This window comes from Rutilus rutilus (assembly GCF_951802725.1).
Source record: "Rutilus rutilus genome assembly, chromosome: 5".
NCBI lineage: Eukaryota > Metazoa > Chordata > Actinopteri > Cypriniformes > Leuciscidae > Rutilus > Rutilus rutilus.
This window is the reverse complement of record NC_140213.1, coordinates 18,051,831-18,076,977: the sequence shown is the minus strand read 5'-3', so window position 1 is coordinate 18,076,977 and position 25,147 is coordinate 18,051,831.

Genomic DNA, 25,147 nt, shown 5'->3' with positions numbered 1-25,147 from the left:
CTAAGCCTAATAGGCATATTTTTCATATATATAAATAGGCCTATTAGGCTACAACAGAATAGAACCAAAGATAGAATAAATTTTAGAACTGAAAAAATAGAATCAAAAGTTAAAAATAGAGGCGATATTAGGAGCAATGACGCGGAATATTTTTACTATTCTATTGAGGAATTAGATAAATGAAGAGCTCTCGTGAGCGATACAATTGCATAGTAATTTATAGTGATTTCAAAAGCAGTCCTTAAAAAAAAAAAATACATGGAGTAGTGTGGCATAATTTTTGAGAGATTACTCGGAACGCGTTTTAGTTAAGATCCTGGTTTCAATGCCCTTAATCTATATAGGCTAGGCTACTGCTTTAAAAAAAATGTCACAACGCGTTTTGAGATTGTTTTGAATTAAACATTGAAGTTTAAAATGTAGTGTTTTGGCACACCAGACCGTTACGCATTGTTCAAAAATCAGGTTTTATTCTGGCATGTTGAATTGGCGTTAGATTTTTTTTTTTTTTTGATTTATTAGATTTAGATTTTAGATTTCGTTAGATTTTTTTTTCTCATAACAGCTAAAATAACTAATATATGCCTTGTCTTAATATGACCTACTTAATATAGGCAATAGGCATATAATAGCCTATATAATAAATTAGCAAAACTTGGCCACTAAATATTTAATTTTCAATTATTTTAATTATCACAATTAAAGTTTTAATTTTATTAAATTGAACAAGCGCAACAATCAGCATTTAATCAAATATTCTAAAAGATGTATTAATAATAATAATGTTATTTCGTTTTTTCGACATGTGTGCGTGCAACAAGCAAGATGTGTATTTGTAAATCCGGTGATGCGTGCATTGATTTTTATCAATAAACTAGTGTTTTCTGACAGTGTCGACTGCAAAGATGAAGTTGACGATCGCCATATTTGTAGTGAACGCACCTAGAGAGAAATGCACATAAAGACATAATCAGAGAGTAGCCTTTTTCTTTTCGTTTTGAATTATTTCGTTTGAAGACATTTCAAGCTTTGTGTATTTGATGTATTTATCATGTCTGTGTGAGGCATACGCTGAGTTTCGTTAAGTTAGGAGGATGAGATGCGCTCCAGCTGACGTGCAATGCAAGTGACCGCGCGGGCGCCTCCATGATTAGTGTCTGTTATATTTGCTTCTCTTACTTATTTAAATCCAGGCAATTGGTTGATGAAAAATTGATTAAAATTAAGATACAATTTATAGAAAACGAAATTCACTTAAAAGAAAGGTTTTCTACTAACCAAAACTTAATGAAGTGGTCAAAATCATGTCTGACCCACTCCATATCCATTTCTTGATATAATGCATCCTATCTTACTCGTGCTGTTCACTTTTCATATTCAACATAGATGGAAAAAATAACATTATAATATTTTAACAAATATGATACTAAATGAGATTATTTAATGGCTACAACAGTATAGTAGGCCTATAGACTTTTTTTTTTAGAATAGAATTTTGCTGTCTACTTGCATATTAGTGTCAGCTGGGAAGGAAATATAGAGACCAGACCTCTTGGAACTTTAATTGAATACATAGCGTTGGTAAAGCATACTGAAATTACATCCCTACAAATTTATTAGGCCCTACTGAAAATAAATGTATCGAATTTAAGCAAAGTAGCCTAAATGTTAAGACTGTAAGCCCTTTGCTTTTTTATGTAGCCTATAAAGGACTCTTATAGCCGACTTTGTGTTAATTTAATTTGTAGAGGATTTTTTTAACTCAAACATTAACACTGAAATAAATGAAACTAAATTATTGTAAATTTTTTGGCACACCACGACGAGTGGCGCTATGCAGTGTTCTAAAGCCAGGTTTTATTCTGGCATGTTGAATTAGTGTTCGACAAACGCGGCGGCGCGTTCATTTGAATGAAGAGCGTTTGAGCGAACACACACTGGAACGTTAGGCCATGTCGCAACGAGTGAATCGTGGCCGAGTGGTTGAACTTACGTCACGATCATTTAGATAACACGGGTTCGAATCCCGGGCTAACTTGGACTACTGATGCATTTTATAGTCTATTGTTGATGCAGAGAGATTTGTCTAGTTCTAAAACATAGTTTTTTGCTTATAGCCTATTTACAAAATAAAATCACCATGCATTTCCATTTTACACTAAGGAACAAATATTATACAATGACTTTACTTCTGTAGCCTATAATAATTCCAATCGTAATTTCAAAAGCAGTTCTGTTAATATATATATATATATATATATATATATATATACCCTATGACGTTTAAACGACAAACAATAAAATCAGAACCAGTATTCTGTTGCGTTCATGGTTTCAGTGGCAGTAATGCATCCACGGCTTTTCAAAATGTCACAAAGCGTTTTGAGATTGTTTTGAATGAAATATTGAAGTTTATAATTAAGTGTTTTGGCACACCACGACGAGTGGCAAACTCTTTGTTTTGTTTTGCAAACTCAGCTAGCCTGTGGGGGGTTTGGAGAAGGCAATAGTTGCTTTATCGTGGGGGTGCAGGACAGAGGTGTTAATGTTCCGTCTTTCATATGGAGAGTGTCGGAGCCAGCCTGATGAGCAGGCAAAGGCTAAATTCTTTTAAGGATTAATCTCAAAATCTCCAAAAGTCCATAGCCTATGTACAGTAGGCCCTATATCTTATTAAATTATATATTGTAGTTTTATTGATTGTATTTAAAGGTTTTCCACACACAATTTCAATTTAGCAGATACAGAGCTCTTTAATTCGATTTGTGTGGATGACACACAGCGACATATACAGTATTATCAGCTGTATTATTAATGCTTAATTTCGAGAAAGACCCGCCGCGCGCAGTGAGGGAGACCAAACTTACTAAAAAAATATCCAGCGCGAGAGAGGCAAAGAAAAACACCTGTTCTTAATTTATGTTGCTTTGAACTTTTTTCGTTTTGTACCGTTTTAATTTTTTAATTTAGCTGCAATTTCTTTGACAATAGAAATTTAAAATGTTGCAAGAATAAGATTCTGTGTTTCTTATTTTGCATCACAAAGGGAATAAACTCTATCGATGCAACCCTGTTTAAATAAATAAACTGTCCCGGCACTTTATTCATACCTTGAAATGTGCGATGGGTTTTCAAACGTAATTAATTTTCTTTTTCTTTTACATTTTCATTGTTTATTTTTTTAATTGAAAGTAATACTGTATTGAAAGTATTTTTCTGATTTGTTCGATCTGTTTTGAAAAATGTCTTCCGTTGCTATGGCCGGGTATCACTGTCAGTCATCTCAATCTCGTGAATGATTCACACACACAAAAAAAATAATTTAGCAGATTAAAGACGAGCTTCATCATCTTCATTTTCTGGTGCAATCGGCTGACAGTCTTCCTTCATCAGATTCATCAGTGTCGTCTTTGCAGCGGCACAACTGGAATGTTGCAAATTTATGTTGTAATGTACAATTGATAATTAAACAAGATGATTGACTTTAATAAACAGATGCATATTTAAGCATCAAGAACGGAAAAACATAAACACTGTCAGCTACACTGAGATTCGATCTCAGATCGTTTGAAGCTCCTAGAGGCTAATGTTAATGCATTGACCACAGAGCTATTGTTAATGCATTGACCACAGAGCTATCGTCTGAATAGCCTAGGTCTACTACTGTTTGTTCGGTATTTGAACCGATTTGAATTCGGCCACGAATTTGTTTTGTTTTATTTTGTTTTAAATGTATTTTTACATATTTTGCTTTCGTTACTGTTAACCAATTCTGTTGTAGCATAATAGGCCTATATTTTTTTCCCTAAAAGTTTGTTTTATTCTCTGCTTTGTTTGTTTATATTTTTACATATTCAATCAGTCTCATTTTTGTTCAAATAATGAAAAAAGTTTTTTTTTTTTTATATTTTTTTTTTTAAATAAACAGATAGGAAACGTACCTTTTAAAATGCCGCAGTTGCTGCTGTTTTGCCCTGTCACTTGCCCGGTATAGCCTAGTCATTTCGCGAACGACTTTGAAATTCGACTGGTTTATTTTTGCTGCGGCAGTAATAGGCATTGTGGTTGATTATTTATTAAATAATTCAATTGATAATCATAACAACATGTAAGCCTGAATATAACAAAGAATGCTTAAACCGACTAACATCGGTTAGTAACTGCAAGTCCTGAAAATGTTTTAATTTTATGTAAGTAAATGACAAGTAACCTATTGACATAGCCTTTCTAAATTATAGAAAAACTGGGCACACAATTTTAACGTGTCTACTTTGTTTAAATTTAATGAATTTGAATTCGTTTAACCACAATATTTATCTTGAATTTATCTGTGACCTCAGCTCAGATTACTGCCGCGGCAGATTACGTCATAAAGAGAATAAACTGACACTTTTCAAAGTCTGTGATTACAGCGCCACTCAGCGGTAAAAGGCAGCAAATACACATCCCAATTTTGCCGCCGCGGGAACGGCGGCGGTAAAAGTCTCATTCTGGTTGTCCACCATCTGTAAGTGGTCTCTAAAGCATGAGCCATCAACAAAATAATCTACGTCTGCATCAACAATTGGTGTTGATTCCAAATCTGGTCTCAGACGAGTAAAAGCTAGAGAGACAGAAGCACATTCATGAGGAGTTCCTTCCCCCTCTAGCGGAATAAAATGTGCTGGATTTGTTGTGGCACATCTTTTTATTGTGATATCAGGATAAGTTATTAACGTGGAGTATGCTAAACATCTAGCTTGTGTCAAAACAAAACGTCCTTTTTCTAGTAACTCAGCAGTCTTATGATGAGTGTAAATAATGACTGGATAGCCCATGGTGATAGCAGAGGCTTTGTCAAAAGCAAAATATACAGCGGCTAAACCTTGTTGATAGCATGGAGGGTAGCCTTGAGCTACATTATCCAATTTGGTGCTATAATAGGCGATAGGTTGTTTTTTCCTACCGCTACACGTTTCCTGCATTAGTACAGCAGAAGCAAAACCATCTTTTCTGTCTGCCACATATAAGTGGAATTCTCTGTCATAATCAGGAATCGCTAATGCTGGAGCAGTTTGTAATTCCTTTTTCAATGAGTTAAAGCAACAACATGGAACTTTTCCTCTGCGGTCGCCCTACAGGTTGGAAGCGGAATTGTCCATTACCGCTGTTGTAAATAATTTAGCCTACCGCATCCTACTGTTGCACGCACACGCGCACGCGCACGCTCGCTGTTTATCCAGCACCGGCTTTGGAATCAACTATGGTCACAGACAAGGTAGAGTATGATGCATGATTTTATGAAAGTATGATGTATTGCGACATCACAAACGAAGAAAAAATAAATAATGACATTACTTGCTTTTTTATATATATAGTATTTATTTTGTATTATATATATATATATATATATTTTTTTTTTTTTTGTGTAACAGTAAACTTGAAACGGTATAACAGCAAGATAGGTTTAGACAAGGATAAAAAGTAAAAACTTATTGCAGAAGTCAAGTCAAGTCATTTTCATTTATATAGCGCTTTTAACAATGTAGATTGTCTCAAAGCAGCTTTACAGAGATAAATGTATAATTTAACGTAAGATTGTTTTGGCTTTATAGCGGTTCTTTAATAAAGTTATTTTCCAGCTAAAGTTAGTTTTGATTGATTCGCTTCCGTCGCAACGATCATTTGTTTTTAAATTAGGGCCGCCAAGACGACACCATTCTCTCTACACAGACTTTAAACGCGAACCTGTGAGAAAAGCTGATGGCGTTCAGATGCGCATTGTAGCGACTGGATCAATCAGACACACACATATTATTCATTTATTTAATGAATAATCCAGGAAACTCACTCTCCCAAATAAGGCCTGTGAAACGTTCCCCAAATGCAGCTAACACACTGGCAGGACGCAGTGTCTTGTTACAGGACAAACACTGAGACTGGTTTTACGACGGTAAAGAATGTCCTGGGAGCTGTGACTTCTCACTTAAATTCTTGCAGAGGAAGAGAAATAAAAACCCTGTTAATCCTATATATATTCTATATATAACCACTTGATAAATGTGTTAACGTATCTAATTTTCCCATCTCATGATTTTCCCTTTTATGTGGCGTTTGTATTCTTGTAAACTCAATTGGGTTAATGTTTCAGACTGACGATATTATGGTTAACCAACATTATATGTGCGGCATGTTTGGTCTCTAAAAAAATCCAATCTTCGTATCCGATTTGTTAATTTACATTACATTTTGCTAACTTTGTGATGCATTAATATTCTAAGAATCTTAAAGATTCTTTTCTTAAACACCCAATGAAAGTACATATTCAAATGCCCTGCTAGAACACAAAGGGTCGTAAAATTTCCCCCCAAAGGGAAATCTTCTCATTGGCTCTTGCACCTCCAGAGGTTGTGCCATCTTCACGCTTTAAAGTCACTGATCAGCTTTTAGCTCTCTCTTACTCCCTTTCTGAAATGCTGACGTGAAGATGATGCTGAACTAGAAGCCTCTAAGGACCCACCAAGCTTGTGCCAGGCTGCGGCCTTGTCTTTCCATTCACCAAAGATACTCTGACTACCACTGGTTCTATCTCATCAAGACCACATCAGCAAAGATCAACTGGAGCCTCAACAAATTGCATCAGGACGGTTTAATTTAAATGGGCGAGACATGCAAGTATCAAACTTAGTCTCATTATTTGATACATTAAGTATCCTTACCCCTTTAAAGAAGGGCGTGTTAGAACTAAACTGATGGTTTGCTCAAGGCTGTTGATCTGCTGAATTTCAAACAATACTATAACTTCTTGCTTTCCTGTATTCTGCCTCAGCTCTTTTTCCCTTGGTAAACTGTATGCATGTATGTGTGTGTATGTTAGAGTAGTTTAAGTGTTTAGACTAGTTAATAAAATCTCGTTCATGTACACGTAAAGTTGTCCGTGTCTCAAGCTCATAACTGGAGTCACTAATCATTTAGATTTTTGCTACTGCTCTTAGTAGTACTGTAAATTAAGAAAGACATTTCCCATGCCCCGGAAATGTACATTTCTTAGAGTTAATAAACAATTAATCCTGAGTGTTCATGGGACAAACAGGCTAATTGATTGTATTATTCATTTACGACAGTAAATTAATTATATTAACTAATCCAAATATTCATAATCAATTATAACCAGTTAATATTGATTATTAATATTTCATATAGAGCTAATTTGCTACATTATGGTGGAGAATGCATAGGGCATGATTAAACAAAGGTTATGAGCTTAAACCACTGTCAACCTAAAAGTGTGTATTTGATAATTCTATTCAGAATAGGACACAACATGCGATACCGCATTAAGGTCGCTAGTTGCTGGCTTCTTTAAATGTGGATAAATGATGATTTGAATTGACGTCTCTACTGTAATTGTAAAAGTCTTAACACATTTAAGCATATTTTCAAATGGTATCAGTGTAAGGTTAATATGATTTTAGCGAAGAAACCCTAATTTCAGTATTAAAGCGTAAGTCTGTTTTGACGAAGGAATCTCAGCTCAGCGGCATATAAACTACCAGAATTGATTATTCTGCTTTGGTTAAAGAATTCCAAATGCAGTATTGCTTAACCTGTTTCTGATGAAGGAATCTCAGTACAGTGTTATATAAATGTAAATATGGGCGATGCTCCCCTTTTTACAGTGTAGAAGCCTTACAAATTATAGTTAGATTGATGTCATTCATCTAAACTTTATCCGTGCATTTAAAAAGCATAGCTACCTGGTGATCAAAACTGTGTCTCACTCACTGAAACTCTGAAGTGCATTGGTTCCCATGACAACGACTTGTCACAGGAAGTGCTAACTCTAGATAGCACATGTGTTACCTTCCGACGCCATTTTGTAAACAAACAGCCGAAGTGGCTAAGCTAACCCAACCTAGCAGCCCTTCAGCTTAGGCTAAGCTAACTAATAACTTCAACAGTTAGTTGTTAGCATCATTTACATGAAGCCTTTAACTACAGCTTGTGTGTATGCAGTGTGAATTATCTAAACCATTTTCCTTTAACCTGTTAACCGTTGCCAGTGCGTCGGCGCACTGAAGCGTTATTTATTTATTTAATTCAAAATTACTATCAGATTTAATGTTATACCTTGACAAACTATACATAATTAAAAAGATATAATACTCAAGTTTCAGTATTTGACCACTATTGTATTCTGAGAAACTCATAGTGACAGTTATGTCTTAATTTGTGTCAGGAGTTATGAAATGAAAAAATGAGTCGATACCTTTAATATGAATTATGCGCGTCAGGCGCTTTCATTCATAAAAAACTCCGTGCTGTCGTCATGACAGCGATAAACAAAACAACGTGCCTCAGGGCTTTAGCTCAAAAATGTGCAGATTTGGAGAAATATTGATAGATTCTCATAGATTTACATCATATTTCTATAGACAGGAATAATATTTATTGAATTTATACCCAAATGCGTCGATGTAATCTTTATGAGCGTTTGGTACTCTGATACTGTGTTTTTTAATTCATACCAATAGCCTGAGGGCGCTATAAGCACAATAATAGTCCATATATGGAACATGAAGAAGAGCCATGATCATGTGACATTCCAGGACGTTAAAAATAAAGTCATTTGACATGGTCTTGAAAAACATTGAACTAAATCCAGAGTTTTGGACTTATTATCTTCAGATTTTAAACATAAAATGTTTAGACATGTGGCTTTAGCTATAATGCATTTCTAGATTGCTACAGTGCCAACTTCAATTTTATTTTCATGAGGATGTTTCATAAAAAATAATTTCTAATAACTTTACAAAACTTTGAAGCTATTTATAACAATTTTTTTCATTATGACAATAATTAATTCTACATTTACAATAAACTGCCAGGTGTCAGCTTTCAAATGAGATCATACTTGTGCTTTTAGTACAAAGGGTTCATGAACTGTATGTGTTTCAGTTTGGGTATGTCATTTCTGGGGATTTTTCAAAAGTGGGGTTGCAGCTTAACAGGTTAATCCCATTTCTGGTTTCTGAATTCTCACTTTCTCTTTCCTTAACTTTTATTCTTCTCATCTAATTTCACCTGCACTTTTCAGGTGCATTCCTTACTGAACGCTGTTCAGCTAAATTTGCAGTTACTTTGTTAATTAAATCTAAACTTAATTACATGTAAACTGTTTAGCTAGAGAAGAATTTTTATAGTTATTGGGAACTTTCAATGGCACATTGACTAAACTCGGTCTTGAACACACAGCAGCTGTTTTAATCACTTTAAATCTTTTTATTAAATTTAATCATAATAGAAGTCAGCTATTCATTTTTAAATTTAACCCTCTTGTTCTAGTGTGGTTTTATTTCCCCATAAAACCGCAAAAGTAACTAGACAACATTCCTTCTTGATTTGTTTATTTTCAACAGTTGCTTCAATTTTATGAGCCAGCTACACAAGTAATCTAGACGATTGCTATGGCATAATTTTGAGTACCACTAATAAACACAATCTAATCGGAAAGCTCTCCTCTTCCTCTTTCTTTCTCTTTTTCATTTGTTCAGAGATCAAGCCTGTTGTATGCTATCAGTAAGTTCTGAGAAATAATTTGACCATAAGAACCATCTTAAGTCATTTATTAAATCTAGGCTTACGCTCTTCTAGCAAAGCCACTCAGATCCACACAAATCTGAGCATCCTGCTATTTGCAGCTAAGATAGTAATAATCAGGTACACATTTCAGTTGCTAACCACACCTGGCAAAACCTAGCTGTACATTATACACCTAGCTGTCTCACTTTGCCTTTAGCTCCAAATTCTGTTTGATCTTGCATTAGTCTCTTGCCCTTACTCTCACCACAAGTGTGCCAGAATGTTGCAGATGCTCAGCCTAACTGCCCAGATGGCAGACCAAAAGGACTGGCTAGGTGTTTTGAAGAACACCCTTTTACCCATGGCTGCTGACGACCTTCAGCACAAGAGCCAAATGCAACTGGAAAACAAGGGAAGACAACTAATGAAAGATGACTCAAACCAGAGGTATGACCACAAAAATATCTGACTGAGGTTATCTTCCTGGCCAACAACCTCACAGGTTTGAAACAGGAGGTAAACAACCTCAAACTCCAGATCACAGAGTCCCAAAAGGAGCTGACACATGCTAAAAGCCGCATAGACCAGCTAGAGATGGAGGCTCAGGACAGACACAAGGACCCTGGCAGAAGAGAGACACAGGAGGAAATCCACAGTCTTCAAACCGCACTGACAACTGCTAAACAACAAGAGCAGTTTGAAAAGACCGCCAGAGAGGACCTGGAAAAGGAACTCTCGCACACAGAGTCACTGTTAAAAGCAGCAAATTCTGAAATCTTGGAAAAAGATGCCAGAATCATGGCCTGTGAAGGTCAACTGAAGGTGTCCAGAGCTGAAATTGAGGCACTGACCCAGCAGCTGGACAATACCAAAGATGAACTTGACATGGTCCAACGAGAACTGAGACACTCTTACCTTCTGCAAAAAGAACCACAGCAGGAGAGACATCTCACTCCCCCACTTGCAATCAGCAGAGAAACCTCCCCCAGCCAAGCACAGAGTTACCAAGGGGGGAGACAAACCCCTCTGCTTAACATGTCATCGGACAATTTCCTTAAAGCTTCTGCAGCCGCAGTAGGAAAAGGACTGATTCAAACGAATCCTGAAACGACACATGTAGTGACACTCAAAGACCTTAACCGAATGGCCAGACAGATCCCTGCATTTACACCAGAGCTTGCAGGAGAGAACGACGTCCACGCTTACCTGCGAGACATTGACTTTCACCTGCAGTCTTTGATGAGTGTGCACCATCAAGATAGACTCTATCTGATCTGGATAACATCCAGCCCAGAGGTGCAACGCTTTCTGGCTCGGCAGCCAGAAAACATCCAGTCTAACTACCAGCAGCTGAAACAAGCCATCATAAAGGAGTTCTCAGAGTTTGAAAACGGACTGATCGCTGCCCTAGATACCAAACAGGGTCGGCATGAAACTCCCTATGTTTACTATCACAGACTCAGACGAGCTTACTTTGGAGCTCGCAACGAATCTGGGATGGAGGAGGACACCAGCTTCAAGAGCATTTTCCTCCGAAACCTCCATCCTATTGTAAGTCATCATTTAGGCATCATGGCCTGCGCCAACACAATGCCTATCCAAAAACTGCGTGACCTGACACAGAAGGCCTTTAACAAACACAAGGCCTCCTCAAAAAGGGTTTGTAAGATCCCAGCGATTTTGAACGGCAAAATCCAGAATCCAAAGCTGGCACCAGAAGGCACCCAGCATTTCCACAATGCAAGAGCCTTTAACAAAAAGCTAGCCAGCAGAGGGCAAAACCATCACCATGGCCATAGATCTAGACTCAAGACCAACCGCTGGGAGGAGCCATGGAAAAGAACATCCTCACCCATCAAACACCACAGGACGTCCCACAACAGTCTTCAACAACAACATCCTCCTCCACACCTTTCACACAGGTGCCAAACAGAGGCTGCACAAAGACAGCTGGACACGCCTGCTTCTGAGTTACAAGAGCTGCTAGCACTAGCAAAAGAGCTCCTTGATCAGACCTCCCCTGAGGAGTACTGGGAAGAACGAACCTCTGACTCTTGCCCAACACAGCTCGGGCAAGCTTAAGTCAGCACTGCAGCCAGAGCAGAGTAACACTACAGACTTCAGACTCCTGGTCCCTGGGTGCAGAACAAAGGGCTAATGACCACCTGCTTCCCTTTTGCTACCAACACTAGGTCAATCTGAAAGTCTCTTCACACTACACAATACACATAACCACTCCTTGCAGTCACAAGCAACCACCTGCCTCAAAGGACAGGTGACACACTTTCAAGGCACCTGCTGCCTCGGCACCTGCTGCAGAGACCTGGACTTGGCTACTGTCTACATCACCCAATGGAACGACCACCGCTCCAGGAAACACAAACAACCAGAGGCCACCATGGCCTTCCAGCTTTGTATGACATAGGCGTGTCTGATCTTTCTGCACTTCCAACGTCGTTCGTGGTTGTCCTTGAGAGGGACAACAACGATCGAAAGGGGGGAATATGTAGCGACTGGATCAATCAGACACACACATATTATTCATTTATTTAATGAATAATCCAGGAAACTCACTCTCCCAAATAAGGCCTGTGGAACGTTCCCCAAATGCAGCTAACACACTGGCAGGACGCAGTGTCTTGTTACAGGACAAACACTGAGACTGGTTTTACGACGGTAAAGAATGTCCTGGGAGCTGTGACTTCTCACTTAAATTCTTGCAGAGGAAGAGAAATAAAAACCCTGTTAATCCTATATATATTCTATATATAACCACTTGATAAATGTGTTAACGTATCTAATTTTCCCATCTCATGATTTTCCCTTTTATGTGGCGTTTGTATTCTTGTAAACTCAATTGGGTTAATGTTTCAGACTGACGATATTATGGTTAACCAACATTATATGTGCGGCATGTTTGGTCTCTAAAAAAATCCAATCTTCGTCTCCGATTTGTTAATTTACATTACATTTTGCTAACTTTGTGATGCATTAGTATTCTAAGAATCTTAAAGATTCTTTTCTTAAACACCCAATGAAAGTACATATTCAAATGCCCTGCTAGAACACAAAGGGTCGTAAAATTTCCCCCCAAAGGGAAATCTTCTCATTGGCTCTTGCACCTCCAGAGGTTGTGCCATCTTCACGCTTTAAAGTCACTGATCAGCTTTTAGCTCTCTCTTACTCCCTTTCTGAAATGCTGACGTGAAGATGATGCTGAACTAGAAGCCTCTAAGGACCCACCAAGCTTGTGCCAGGCTGCGGCCTTGTCTTTCCATTCACCAAAGATACTCTGACTACCACTGGTTCTCTCTCATCAAGACCACATCAGCAAAGATCAACTGGAGCCTCAACAAATTGCATCAGGACGGTTTAATTTAAATGGGCGAGACATGCAAGTATCAAACTTAGTCTCATTATTTGATACATTAAGTATCCTTACCCCTTTAAAGAAGGGCGTGTTAGAACTAAACTGATGGTTTGCTCAAGGCTGTTGATCTGCTGAATTTCAAACAATACTATAACTTCTTGCTTTCCTGTATTCTGCCTCAGCTCTTTTTCCCTTGGTAAACTGTATGCATGTATGTGTGTGTATGTTAGAGTAGTTTAAGTGTTTAGACTAGTTAATAAAATCTCGTTCATGTACACGTAAAGTTGTCCGTGTCTCAAGCTCATAACTGGAGTCACTAATCATTTAGATTTTTGCTACTGCTCTTAGTAGTACTGTAAATTAAGAAAGACATTTCCCATGCCCCGGAAATGTACATTTCTTAGAGTTAATAAACAATTAATCCTGAGTGTTCATGGGACAAACAGGCTAATTGATTGTATTATTCATTTACGACAGTAAATTAATTATATTAACTAATCCAAATATTCATAATCAATTATAACCAGTTAATATTGATTATTAATATTTCATATAGAGCTAATTTGCTACAGCATTAAGAACGGGTTCTATAGTTATGTGCGTTTGAATATATGTGTGCAGGTTTGGAATTCCCTACAAACCAAACCTAAACAAATTACTGGTGTTTCCTTATAGTTTTGATTCAGAATTTTATTTTATTTTATCAATTCGGGGTAGATACGCAAATTGAGTTTTCCCGACGACGCGTTATCTGGAGAGTGGGAAAGGGATCCTCCATAGGGAGAGACTAGTTGGCACTTCAGCACTGCGTTGACATCGGGTCCAGGCGAAGGTCCTTCATCAGATCTGGAAACGGCCTGGATCCGGCAGGCTGCGGGAAAACCTTGGGATAAACAAAGACACTAAAATTAGCGTAGATGCCATTCTTCTCATGATGTAACAAGTACATCAGGATTTATGGGAAGTGTTCCCGGTTCCAGCTGACCTAATCTATGCAGCCTAATATTGAATTATAGAAGTCTATAATGTATTATGTGAACGCTATGTCAAAGAGATGTGTCTTTAATCTAGATTTGAACTGACAGAGTGTGTCTGCTTCCCGGACAATGGTAGGAAGGCTGTTCCAAAGTTTTGGTGCTAAATAGGAGAAGGATCTACCGCCAGCAGTTGATTTTGATATTCTAGGTATTATCAACTGGCCGGAATTTTGAGATCGCAATAGACGTGAAGGAGTATAATGCGTTAAGAGCTCGCTCAAGTACTGCGGAGCTAAACCATTTAGTGCTTTGTAAGTAATCAGCAATATTTTAAAATTGATGCGATGTTTAATAGGGAGCCAGTGCAGTTTTGACAGAACCGGGCTAATATGGTCATACTTCCTGGTTCTGGTAAGAACTCGAGCTGCTGCGTTTTGAACTAGCTGTAGTTTGTTTATTAAGCGTGCAGGGCAACCACCCAGTAGAGCATTACAATAATCTAGCCTTGAGGTCATGAACGCATGGACTAATCCGCATTTGTCAATGAGAGCATATGACGTAATTTAGATATATTTTTAAGATGGAAAAATGCGGTTTTACAGATACTAGACACGTGACTTTCAAATGAAAGATTGGTATCAAAGAGCACACCCAGGTTCCTAACCGACGACGAAGACTTAACAGAGCAGCCATCAAGTGTTAGACAGTATTCTAGGTTATTACGTGAGGAAGTTTTTTGTCCAATAATTAGAATCTCTGTTTTTTCAGAATTTAGAAGTAGGAAATTACGAGTCATCCAATTTTTTATATCAGCTATGCATTCTGTTAATTTAGTGAATTGGTAAGTTTCGTTAGGTTTTGAAGAAATATAGAGCTGAGTATCGTCGGCATAACAGTGGAAGCTAATTCCATGTTTCCTAATGATATCTCCTAATGGTAGCATGTACAGAGTGAACAGCAGCGGTCCTAGTACTGAGCCCTGTGGTACGCCATACTGAACTTGTGATTGATAAGACATCTCTTCATTTACTGCTACAAACTGATAACGGTCAGATAAGTATGATTTAAACCATGCTAGTGCAATTCCACTAATGCCAACATAGTTTTCTAGTCTATTTAAAAGAATGTTGTGGTCAATGGTGTCAAACGCAGCACTAAGATCGAGTAACACTAATAGAGAGACACAACCACGATCGGATGATAAGAGCAAATCATTTGTTACTCTAACGAGAGCAGTCTCAGTACTATGGTATGCTCTAAATCCGGACTGAAAATCCTCGCAGATATCATTTCTTTCTAGAAAGGAACATAGTTGTGAAGATACTGCCTTTTCTAGTATCTTTGACAGAAAAGGTAGATTCGAGATCGGCCTGTAATTGACTAATTCTGAAGGATCAAGTTGCATTTTTTTAACAAGCGGTTTAATCATAGCCAGCTTAAAGTTTTTTGGTACGTATCCTAGAGACAAAGATGAATTAATGATATTAAGAAGAGGATCTATGACCTCTGGAAGCATCTCTTTCATTAGCTTAGTCGGTATAGGGTCTAACATACATGTTGTAGATTTAGATGATTTAACGAGTTTAGTAAATTCTTCCTCTCCTATAGCAATGAATGAATCAAATTTTTCCTCAGGGAGACTACAATGCACTGCCTGATGCGATACTGTAGTAGACAGTTGCATAGTTATAATTTTATCCCTGATATTATCAATCTTATAAGTGAAGAAGTTCATAAAGTCATTACTGCTGTGCTGCTTGGAACCTTCTGTGTTTGAAGCTTTCTTTTTCGTTAGTTTAGCCACTGTTTCAAATAAATACCTAGGATTATGTTTATTTTCTTCTAATAGGTTTGAAAAATAAGCAGATCTAGCAGCTTTTAAAGCCTCTCTGTAAGCAATCGAGCTCTCTTTCCATGAAATGCGAAATACCTCTAATTTTGTTTTCTTCCAGTTGCGCTCCATTTTTCTGGCTGCTCTCTTAAGGGCCCGAGTGTGCTCGTTGTACCACGGCGTTGGATTATTTTCTTTAATCTTCTTTAAGCGCAAAGGAGCAACTGTGTCTAAAGTGCTGGAAAAGAGAGAGTTAAAAGTTTCTGTTGCAATATCAAGTTTTTCTAAGCTATCCGGGATGCTAAAATGATGAAACTGATCAGGAAGATTATTAATAAAGCAATCTTTAGTAGCAGAAGTGATAGGTCTAACATATTTAGACCAGTTTAACAGTTTAGCATGTAGTAGTCATTTGTATTGTCTGTGAAAATCTTTAGCATTTTATTTGAAAAATATTGCAGAGAAAGGTGACACCGTTTTAGTGGCTGCTTTGCTACATCATTTATATAGTTACCAAACATCTCCTTACTGCACCCTTAGCTTATATATTGCTGATGTTATGAAATACGGACACAGAGATGGCTCACCCAAACAACTTTAACCGGGAGGGCATTGGAAGTAAAGTGTCATTGCGGAAAGACCTGCAAGAACAAAAGAGGGCTTAAGATACACCAAAGCCGAACCAACTGTGGAAAAGAGGGGTCACAGGAGCAGCGCACAGCGGTAGCACCTGGTGAGACGCAGGAGAGCTCCAGGCAGGAAGCACCCCACAGTACTGGAGATCTCTCAGCACCTGTGTCACCTCAAGGAGGGACCCACCTGATGCCACCCCAGGGAGCCAACCCCACCCTGCGAGGGAACAGATCAAATGGCCCAAGATGAGCGATAACAAAGAGTGGTACCAACTAGACTAAGATCTCGACAAAGTGCTAGAAGTCACACTAGCAGGGACGGCTGAGCAGAAAGTCAATACTCTCACAACAATAACTTATAACCTGGCAAGGGAGCGTTTTGGAATTCAGGAGAAGAAAATCAACATCAAGTCTGCACATCAGCCAAACAGAAGAGAGAGGGAAATTCATCGACTAAGGGGAGAAATCAAGACTCTCACCATGCAGTTCAAAAGAGCCCTCGCTGATGAAAGGGAAGGCATCAAGGACCTGACGAGTCAACTCCGGGAGCGCCTCTGCAGACTCTGAAAAGCAGAAAGCACTCGGAAGAAGAGGAAGGATAGGGAGAACAAAAGATCCCAGTTTACCAAAGATCCCTTCCGATTCACCAGAACACTGTTGGGTGAAGCAAAATCTGGAAGGCTGACCAGCCCCAGAGGAGATGTGGAGGCGTTCTTGAGGGAGACCCACAATGACACCTCCAGAAACCAGGCCCTGGACGCCAACCCAAGCATCAGCAGTATAAAGATCCCAGAAAAAGAGCTCAACGTCAGTGAACCATCCTGGAGGGAAGTCCAAGAGGTGGTGAAGAAGGCCAGAACAGGGTCTGCCCCGGCCCAAGCTGTATACCCTACAAGGTATATAAGAAATGCCCAATGCTTCTCCGGAGGCTCTGGAAGCTGTTCCGGAGGATCTGGAGAAAAGGTACCATTCCATCAGGCTGGAAGAAGGCAGAGGGCTGTTTTGTGCCAAAGAAAGAGAACTCCTCAACCATTGACCAATTCAGAACAATCTCACTGCTAAGTGTAGAAGGCAAGATCTTCTTTTCTGTACTGGCCAAGAGGATGACCTCGTACTGTTGTCTGGTTGGATTTGGCCAATGCCTATGGATCAATCCCGCACGCCCTCATCCATGGAGCATTAGACCACTACCACATCCCGCAGCACATCAAAAGAATGATCACCAGCTACTTTGGTGGAATCCAGCTACGATTCAAGGCGGCCAATTTTACAACTCAGTGGCAAAGCCTGGAAAAAGGTATCGTAACTGGCTGTACAATCTCCCCTATTCCTCTTCGTCATGGGAATGAACCTCCTAATAACAGCTGCGGAGAAGGAAGCACGGGGTCCAAAAATGGAGTCAGGCATCCGACAACCCCCAATAAGAGGTTACATGGACGACCTTACCGTGACGACCACAACCCATGTGGAGGCGAGGTGGGTGCTAACTGTTCTGGGCCACATGGCAACGTGGGCCAGAATGAAGTTTAAGCCAAAGAAATCCAGGAGTTTGGTGATCAGGAACGGGAAGTTGACCAACAGGTTCAAGATGCATGTGCAAGGGGAAGTGATTCCATCAATAGAGGAGAATCCAATCAAGTGCCTCGGAAAGTGGTTCGATGACTCACTTACTGACAGGAATAACATAGCCAGTACGGAAAAGCAGATGGAGGAATGGCTGAGGAGGATCGAAAAATCAGGGCTCCCTGGGAAGTTTAAAGCTTGGCTCTATCAACACGGACTGTTGCCAAGACTCATGTGGTTGCTGACTGTGTATGAGGTCCCGATGACATGCGTTGAAGGAGTGGAGAGGAAGATCAATAAGTACCTCCTAAAGTGGTTGGGAATCCCTCCAAGCTTCACTTCAGTAGGCCTCTACATAAGATCAGGGCAGCTCCTCTGTCAACCGTAGTTGAGGAATTCAAAGTCGCAAAGTGCAGAGTCGTAATGACATATAGAGACTCACAGGATGAACAAGTCAGACATGCAGGCGTCATTACAAGATCAGGTCGCAAGTGGGCAGCTGATTCGTCTGTTGCACAAGCTGAGAGCATGCTGAAGCTACGTGATGTCATTGGAGCACCATGCTCTGGAAGACAGGGTCTTGGAACCTCACATTTCCAACAGTGGAGGAAGGCAGGAACCAGTGAAAGAAGAGCCATGATTCAAGAGGAGGTACGGAACCTGGAAGAGGAAGGACGAAGATCAAGGGCAGTGGACCTAGCTTCTCAAGGGGCCTGGACCAGATGGGATCTTCCCAAGAGGAAGATTACCTGGGCGGACCTATGGAGACTGGAACCGTTCCGCATCTCCTTCCTGCTGAGGTCAGTGTATGACACACTCCCAACCCCAACAAACTTGCACAAGTGGGGCATGAGAGAGGACCCATTGTGCAAGCTTTGTGGGGAGAGGGGCACCATGGCACACATCCTGGCCGGGTGTAAAAAAGCACTCACCCAGGGAAGGTACAGGTGGCGCCACGATAGGGTGCTCACGACACTCGCCAACACCTTAGAGCAGGAGAGGAAAAAGAAACGCCAGCCTCTTCGGAAAACAACTTCAATCCAGTTTGTAAGGGAGGGGGAAAAGCCACCAACCACAGCAACAACAAGAACCAGTCTGCTACAAAAGGCCCAATCATGGGAAATGAAGGTCGACCTGAGAGGAAGGCTGCAATTCCCCCAGTTTGTCCAGACAACCCTGAGGCCGGATGTGGTACTGTGGTCTGAAGAGGGAAAAAAGATCATTCTCATAGAACTTACAGTCCCATGGGAAGAGGGGTGTGAACAGGCCTTTGAAAGAAAGAGCGCCAAATACCAAGACCTGCTGCACGACTGCAGGGGGAAAGGATGGCAGGCTTGGCTGTTCCCGGCCGAGGTTGGCTGTAGAGGATTCCCTGCTCAGTCAGTGTGGAGAATGCTAACAGCCATTGGAATAACAGGGAAGGAGAGAAAGGCAGCAGCTCGCAGGATGGGGGAGGCAGCAGAAAGAGCCTCTTGCTGGTTATGGAGCAAGAGGGAGGAGTTGAGCTGGAAGCCAGGAGGGGAAGATGGGCAGTGACTTGGCCACCACTGCCGACCCACCATCGGGAGGGTGTTGCGGATAAGGGTCGAAACACCCAATGAACGATGGGTACCGCCTGATGACATCAACCCCTCCTGGCCAAGACTACATTCACTTAAGGTGAATGAAGGGGAGAAGCATTTTCGAATGTATTTGTAACTTGCTAATTCTTGCTTTTTGAGCAACTACAGTTCTAAATTACAATTCATGCCTGTAAGTATTTGACCTTCATACAGTTACCATAATAAGGTTGTTCTCATTTATTTCAGGATTCATCTGCTTCATCTGACTTTACACCCTCAACCAGTGCCGATACAAGGCCAAAAAGCAGAGGGGGGAAGAGAAGCAGAGGAGGGAAGAGAAGCAGAGGAGGGAGGATATTGACCCTGACAGACAGAGAAGACTCCAGGATCTGCAGGACAGGAGAAATACAGAAATACAGACTGAGATCCACTCTCTGGGACCGCAAGAGAAGGACCGCATCCTTCAAAAGGTCATGTTGAGGCTCCCAGGACTGATGTTCGATGTGCTGACCGTGCATGAAGACACAGAGAGGCCAAGAGTACCTGATGGTGGTGGACTACACTGGTGTATCTGTACATACTGCCGGGAAATGGACACTGATCTGGAGAGGCTCTGCTGCCGCCAGGCCCCACAGAACTGCATTAGTAGGATGGCCTACATGGAGTACTACATCCTGGATGAGGGTGTTCTGAGGCTAGCGAGGGCTGCTTGGAATGATATCTTTGCAGTTGATGATGCACAGGAGCCCGGTGTTGAACAAAGACAATACAGACACACAGCCTACCGACAATTTGTGCTATGGCAGTATGGTCGCCTTGGAGTTGGAAACAGAGTGGTCATTCCCAGCTGTTGTGTCTGGAGGATCAGGGAAACTTTTCCTGACCCAAGGGGTCAGTATACTGGTTTCAGGGTGCGTCGGCTCTTGTGAATGTTTATTTTAAAAAGTGTTTTTTATGGTGTGATGGTTATTTATTATAGTTCAAGTTTGGTTATTTTATGAAAAAATTGGTTTCAGGGTGCGACGGCTCTTGTGAATGTTTAATGTAAAAAGTTTTTTTATGCTATGATGTTTATTTGTTGTAGTTCAAGTTTGGTTACTTTTTTGAAAAAATTTAAAATTAAAAAACTTGAAGGTCATTTTTATTTTATTTACATAGATAACTATTTACATATTACATAGACACCACCACCTATGAACGTACTCAGCGCTCACTTTGGGGGACACCATCCCCATGTGTAACGTGAGTCTGAACCAGTTCGGAGGTGGATGGTGGCGATGTAGCAGCCAGCACACCCAAGCGCCTGGGGTCATTGAGCCGGAGAGTCTGTCTCCTTGGAAGACCTGCTCCACTTCTCAGTCGGTGTCGAACAATGGCCCTCTGCAGGTCTGGAATGTACCCATAGTCCTTTTTCTCCTTCAGGGCATACACGCTCCAACATTTTGACTTCTTATTGTAGTAACGCCTGTACCTAGAAAGAAAACACAGAGATGGTAAAAAGATGTAAGTGTATATTATAATGCTTGTACGCTTTCCAGTAGAAAAACATTTATTCCAAATAGTCAGATTAGCAATATCTGACTATAATGAAAACTGTTACGCGCGGGAAGACGATGATTATGACTATTGTAGTCGATCGCCGCCAGCAGGGTCCGCGTGTGATACACTGCTGGCTGTAGGCAAACCGTTTTCCAGCGTACATCAGGATGTGATTCTGGAAATTCTCTAAATCTGACGTTGTCCTGTAGGATGTGAGAAACAAACAAAACTTACTTTGACTTACCAAAACTGGTTAACAGCATCGCACTCTAAGGAAACCCTGTTTCAATTAGATCGCTTCTTTGTGCCAAGCTGACAGGCCAGCCAAGCAAACAGTACAGACATCGAGATTAGCATGTGTAAGACACTGCTTTGCATACACGTTGTAATTCCAAGAAATTATGTATTGTAATAGGGCTTGTCAAAAAAATTATGTTTTGAAATAAAAACCGATAATTGAAATAATAGCTTACCTGAAGGTAATGAACTTCCCAACATCCTTCAACCACCGCTTGTCCAATATAATAGCGGTGAGAGCCTGGAGAGCTGCCGAACCTGTAAAAATTCATACTCTGAATAGGCTGATTGTACATTCATAGTCAGACACATGGCTTGACAATCACATTACAATTACCTTGCATTATCCAAGGCTTCTCCTGGGTTCTGTCCCCTAGAGGTTCATGCTCACAGCATCCCGTTGACCATGTGTGCTGGTTGCGGACATGATGTAGAAGTGCATGCCACTTCAGCTTTAAAAACAAAACAAAAAACAAACAAGTCATTTCTCCCACCTTTTTCACACACCCCAAAAATTGTTTGAGTTTACCACTTTGCAATTCACATAATCCTACCTTGAACTGTTCTTCGGAAGAGGCTTGCTTGGCATAATACCAGAAGTGGTTCACAATATCCTTTATCCAAGGAAGGAGGTCTGACTGGTCCCTCACTGTACCAGCCTGAAAGAAAGATGTAGATGTTACACAGCCACAGCATGAACAGATTAAACTATCCAATGAGTGTGTGAAATAAGAAGGCATACCTGTCGTATCTTCTTCCCCAAATTCTTGGCTGCATGCCAAATATCTAGGGAATGCTTCAAACCATGTGACTTGTATTTGCCACGTTCAGGATCTAAGAAATAGTAGTCATTACAATCAAACAAACCAACATGAAAAACATGAATTTGAAGACCACATTTTGTGAAAAAACACACATTGTCCTTACTGAGCAATGCTGAGATTTGAGGATGTGCGTCAGTGACCACCTCAGTCACATGGATCTCTGGAAGAAGTGCATCCATTGTCCTAATGAAGCACTCCTTTTCCATGATTACCGAATTTCTGTTCGTCTCCCGCTTGTCGACAGAGACAATATGTACAATGTCGTGAGTGTCTTGCTCTATAGTCGTGTATGTGCAGTATTGTGCACAGTGGCCTGTAAAATGAGGATAAAGTTAGTAAGGGTGTGAACTATATGCACCATAACCAACTATGTCACACAAGTGTGCTCTCTCCACCTCACAGACACACACACACACACACACACACACACGCTATATACCTGGAGAATCCATTCTGCCATCACCTAAGGAGTAAACTAAACAAAACAAAAGTATAATGGTAAAAGTGTTGTTGACTTTCACAGTAAGTCAGAGGCATGTTGCTGTAATAAAAAAAACAAAACAGAATAAAAGATTCACCTACACTGCATGAAAAGTGGGATTTTCGACAGTTACCGGCGCTGTAGATTGTCGTGGAAGTTCAGGTTTACGACTGCAAACGGCAATTTACAGGCAACACTGCAAACTGTCGGAAATTGTCGGAAATTGACGTGGGACTTGCTTGCCCGTGACCCCCCTCCCTCTAATGCTTTAACATGTAAATGAGACTGCTGTGAGCTTTACAAATGCAAATGAGGGTAGCAGGGGGAGTTTTATCCCAGGTGACTCAAAGGTATTAACTTAATTCTAAAAAAATACAATATTTATTTATAACGCAAAATTAAAAACAGCCAAGGCTGACCAAAGTGCTGTACAGGGCAATAGATAAAATGCAGGGCAGAAACAGGACAATTAAAAAAAAAAACAATAGTTGTGTCAAGGAGTATTAAAAGTTTTCAAGGATGTTTTGAAGATGGAAATTGAGGGAGCTAGTCTGATATAGAGGGGTAGACTGTTCCAAAGTTTTGGGCCTGCAGTCGCAAAAGTGCAGTCGCCTCGTTTTTTAAGTCTGGATCTGGGCACGATGAGAAGACAGTGATCACTGGATCTCAAAGTACGAGATGGAGTGTACGGGCAGAGGAGATTGGTCAGATATTGGGGGGCCGGTTTGTTAAGACCTTTATACACAAATAGTAAAATTTTAAAATCAATCCTGAATGTGACAGGTAGCCAGTGGAGTTTGAATAAAATAGGGGTGATCGACTCATATTTGCGTGTCCCGGTGAGAAGTCTAGCCGCTGCGTTTTGAACTAGCTGTAGACGAGAGAGAGAGGCCTGAGATAGGCCAAAATAAAGTGAGTTACAATAGTCTAAGGCCATCCTTAAAAATATTCTTGTTTGCCGTAACCCGACCGACCCTGTCAGTTTAGTAGCCTACCGACCCAATTATTTATTTTTTCCCCCTTTTAGTCCGACCGACTTGCCGGCTGAAACTTGTGTTAAGACCAACCGCTTTTTTGTAACTCTTCAAACAACTAATATAAATGCAATAAAATAATATTAGTTATTAAGTATTGTGAATATAAATTCCGTAGGCCTGCATACAAACATAAGCTATAGCAGTGTGATTTTTATTTCAAAATAAGAGATTTTTGTTTAACAGTAACACCAGTGACACAACTCCAGGGGACCACTACTTTCATTATAAATTTTATAATATGTATTCTGCATTTTTTATATATATATCATTTACATAATATATTTGATAGTTATGTATACATTATTGTATTTTAAATGGTGTAAAAATCTGTTATTGACCTCAAAATAAAGCATTTTCCCTCTGTACATGACTGTGGGGACGAGCACTTCTGTGGTGCTTGAAATTCTATATAATTCATAAAAATCAAATATTGCCACATTGATGGCTCAAGAGGGTGTAATTGTTCAAATAACATATTGTTTTATTTTAAAATGTAAAGAAATTGTAACCCTAAAGTGTTTTTTAAGTGTAATATTTCTGTAAAGGCTAGGGACAGAAAAATTGACATTTTCATAGAATGACCCTCTTACATTTTAGCTTAAATTGATATATTTAATGAAAGTAGCTAGATTAGTTACTATGTGTCATTAGCAATAGCCAATTTTATGTAAAAAAGACACAAAACCATTTATTTCAACAATTAATTTCAATCAGGCTTTGCCACAAAGGTAAAATGTGCATTCCATGCAAACAGCATCACAATCTCTTAGAGCCCAACCACTGTGCATAATACAACACGAACAGAAGATTGTATTTGACTCATGCTGCATACACATACGCAATGACAAGAATTATGCCTACTGTACATATAGAGTTACAACTACGATTAGAGTTGTTTACATAAAATGTACCTCGTTTCTATTTTGCATTAAAAATGTTTGTGGCCCCTTTAAGAAATTCCTCTCTTCTCGCGATACTATTCACTTGTGCTGGACGCGTGCGCGCGACCAGAGAACGGCAGCCATTTTTCATTGTTCAGGAGAGCTCCATGACGGTGCGTGCATCGATCGGATTCTGTGTTATACGTTCTTCTTTCTTGGTAAATAATACTCCAATATCTTTAATATGCACAAATAAGTTGTGAAGCGGAATTATTGGGTTAATATAAAAGGTCATAAAAAGAATCATCCAGTGAAGGGAGTACTAGAAGAATGCTGGGAACATGGGAATAAAAACATTAAAAGCTTGGGATGGAGTGTTCAAAGAGAAGTACAAGAAGCAGGTATTGAAGATTGTGATGTTAGCCCTACTGTGATATTATCCAGTATACCACCATGGATTTTTCCAATGCCAATAATTGACCTACAAATTCAAATGAAAATTAAGAATGAGAAAGACATCCTAAAGAATATTATAGCACAGCAGTATTTAGATCAGACTTACTCATCATGGGTGCAAATATTTACTGATGGG